This window comes from Meles meles, chromosome 1 (assembly GCF_922984935.1).
Source record: "Meles meles chromosome 1, mMelMel3.1 paternal haplotype, whole genome shotgun sequence".
Lineage (NCBI taxonomy): Eukaryota > Metazoa > Chordata > Mammalia > Carnivora > Mustelidae > Meles > Meles meles.
In genome coordinates this window covers 24,486,941-24,490,544 of record NC_060066.1, presented here as the reverse complement: position 1 = coordinate 24,490,544, position 3,604 = coordinate 24,486,941, and the positions used below count along the sequence as shown (strand labels likewise).

Here is a 3,604-nt window from a genome sequence, read left to right as displayed (position 1 = left end):
TGGTTGCAGTGAAATTAGTTAAGAATTTATTCCTTACAAATAATTAATTGGGTCTGTCTATACTTGGACCATCATAGCAGTGATGTGGGAAAATAAAATATGCACTACTTGGTGATGATTTGTATATGGGACTGAAGGAAAAATAAGGGAAAAATCCAAGTGAAGATATGGAATTAAGAGTGAAATCTATAGAGTTCAGAACAGAAGTCTGAACTGCATAAAAAAAAAAAAAAAAGTCCTTAAAATGTAGGTGGTGACTGAAACCAAAGATTTGATTAAGTTTGGAGAATATGGACCAAGGAGAGCCTTAGCAAACTTTTGTTTTTAATATTTAATTACCAGTTAGAGAAAAATGAACTACCAAGTTGGGTTGGCAAAGAACTACCAGACAAGTAGGAATAAAGCACAGCACAACGGGATACTAAAAGCCATTGAGAATTAAGTTAGGCCAATTTTGAAATCAGTGCTTTGAATTTAGCAACATAGAGAGGCTTGCTAACCTTAGGGAGAACTACTTCAGGAGTAGCAGAAGGAGAAGAAACCTTCCACAGATTGAGAAGCAAGTGAAATAGGAAAAAAAAAATTAGAAGAGGGTTTTTTTGTTTTGTTTTGTTTTTAAGTTCGGCTGTTATGGGGAAATGAGATTTAATGTTTCAGCAACAAAAGGATGTATTGGAAAAAAGGACAATTGAGAGGGCATTGATACTTGGTAGAGATCTGGAGGAAATACGTCTAATGCACACTAGAAAGATTATCTTTATATAGGAGAAAAAAGTACTGTATGTATAAAAGTGAAACATCTAATGGTGGGTAAGATTTAGGTAACTTTATAGTTTTGTAGTGATAAGTAGAAAGTGATAGTTTCATTTTTTTTTCTGGAAAGTAGAATGAAAGATTATTTGGAAGGTGTTGGGAGAGGTAAAGATTTGCAAAGAAGGAAAGATTCCAACGTATATCTCAGTCTAGGAAATTTCTGTAAGTAGGTGAAGCAAGCTTGACTCTGGAATCTGACTAAATAGAATCACACTGATACGAAAGTTTCCCATTTGGATACTAGTTGCATAGATGTCATAATTAAAACCAATCAATTTGTTAGTTAAAGCTCTCCATCTGGCATTCTGTTTTCTGATGGTTGCAAGCCCCAGGTAAATTCTTATTTCAGAGGTAACGACTATCCAAAATACAGAGAGTATTAAAAGAGATTAGAGGGCATGTGGACAATGTACCGGCTGAGGAGCCACCATGGGCACCTTGCTGCATGAGCACCGGCCTACAGCCAACCATGAATGGTGGCCTCAAGCATTGGGGTTGAGGTCACCTCCCTCTTCATGACACCCCTGGGTGTGGTGAAGATAATGCTTGCAGTCTCGGTGCCCCTCGGTAGCCAATAAGCTGATGACCCCTTGCAGACTCTGGAGCCTCTGCTAGGCCAAGGGGAACTACCACTTCTACTGCAGTGGTGCCCTGGAGCCCCAGTTCCTGTGCCCAAACAGTGCCTGCTGTGCCACCTAGTTTCAGGACATGCTCCCTTCTCTGGCACCATGGCTGCCATGGTGAAGATGATGAGACACGAGGTCACCAGGACCCTGTGGAGCAGCCTCCCAGCCACCTGGTTGTGACTATGCCAACCTCTGTCTTGTACTTCCCTGCCTATAACCAACCCAACCCAAGGCCTTCCTTTTTGGTTGAGTCCTGACTTTTGACCTCTTCGTACACGGGGTGACAGGGGCACTGGCTTGCATGGGCACCACGACAGTGACGAGCCCCCTGGAGCTATTGTGGACAAAGCTGCTAGCTCTGCACGTGTTACATTGTGGCTGGTGCTTTGTCTGGGTGGCTGTGACCGAGGGCACCTGGTGATCAGTGTGACTGGGCTGGGACCCCACTGCCCTTCAGGATGCTCCCTTTTCTGCTCTGTACTGGTTCAACTATGAGCTGGTAAAGAACTGACTGAGTGGGCTCAGGCCAAAGGACCAGGCACCCGTGGGCATCAGCTTTGTGGCTGGTGGCATCTCAGGGATGGCGGCAGCTAGCAACCGTGCTGACTCTGCCACCCTGCCCCAGGGTGGAGACTCAAGGCCAGGTCACACTGAGAGCTCTGGAGGCTGTGAGAGTGACACCCCTCCCTCACCCACTCCACCTGACTGCCGCCACTACAGAGGATCCATCTGAGGGATGTCTGGGGGACTCACCAGTCCTCCTTCCCAGGACAAGGGGCTTCAGGGGCATCCCTCCCTCATGCGCCATCATGATCTCATGCGTCATCATGATCAGCTCTTATGAGTTGAGTTCAGCAAAAGCTTCTTCCAGAGGCTCAATGGGGAAAAGCCTCTGGGTTCTTGAAAGAAGCTGGGGGTCATGGCTGAGGGTGGGGCAGAAGGAACCTGAGCCAAGAGTCTAGTTCTCAGCACTGAGAGGACGGCCTCATTTTCTTTCCCTCTCAACTATGAGCCCCAGGGGCAGGGGCTGTCCCTCTGGGCCTGCCCAGACCCCATCTTAGACAGCTTTCTTCTTGCTGCTCCTCATTTCCAATTGAGATCATCAATTTTCCACCATCCCTGCCAAGTTAAAGACCTACTATGTGTCCCCTCCCCTCTCACCATTACCCCGTGTTTGCCATAGCTGTGTCTACTCCCAACAGACTCAAAACCCTGGGTCTGGTGTAGTCTGTATCCACACTCCTTAAGTCTAAAGACGATGAACTTCTTAAAAACAAACAAACAAACAAACAAACAAATAAATAAAGTGCTTTACCCTGAATATCCTTTTTTGTCTTATTTTGTTGGAAGCATGTTCTCCCAGATTCTTTGCCCCTTTCTGGCCATTACTGAAACGATTCTATCATCTCAATCTTTAGGAATCTACTTATAAGAAAAAGGGGATATTTGGGGCACCTGGAAGGCTCAGTCAGTTAAGTACCTGCCTTCAGGTCAGGTCATGATCCAAGGGTCTTGGGATACAGCTCCATATAGGGATCCCTTTTCAGCAGGTAGTCTGCCTCTCCCTCTGCGCTCCCCCTGCTCGTTCTCTCTCTCTCTCAATAAAGAAAATATTTAAAATATATATATGTACACACATGCACACACACACACACACACACACACACACACACACATAGGCCCAGACAGTTCAGATAAATTATGCTAATTTCTGGGAGGTTAAATATAAAGCTAAACATACTCTTTAGAAATAAACTAGTGTTAAATTTATACTATGTTATTCTTTTTTTTAATTTATTAACATATAATTTGTTTTATTATATTATATAATGTGTTTTATATTATACTATTTATATGTTGTTATATTTTATAATATGTTTTACTATATTATAATTTGTATTACTTGTTTCAGAGGTACAGGTCTGTGACTCATCAGTCATACAATTCACAGCACTGATCATAACACATATACTATGTTATTCTTAAAGTCTAAATGGGAGGAATTTTTTTATTTTTTAGGGGACCTATCCTTTAAGAATTTTTTGAAATATTAACAGGAAAAAACCATATTACAGTTCTTATTAATTAAAAAATGAAGGGGCGCCTGGGTGGCTCAGTAGGTTAAAGCCTCTGCCTTCGGCTCAGGTCATCATCTCGGGGTCCTG

The 3,604-nt window shown here is 43.2% G+C and overlaps 1 pseudogene; it reads left to right on the top strand.

Annotated features, from left to right (window-relative positions):
* Positions 1-1,286: 1,286 nt before the first annotated feature.
* Positions 1,287-2,343, top strand: LOC123925141 (annotated as a pseudogene).
* Positions 2,344-3,604: the final 1,261 nt, after the last annotated feature.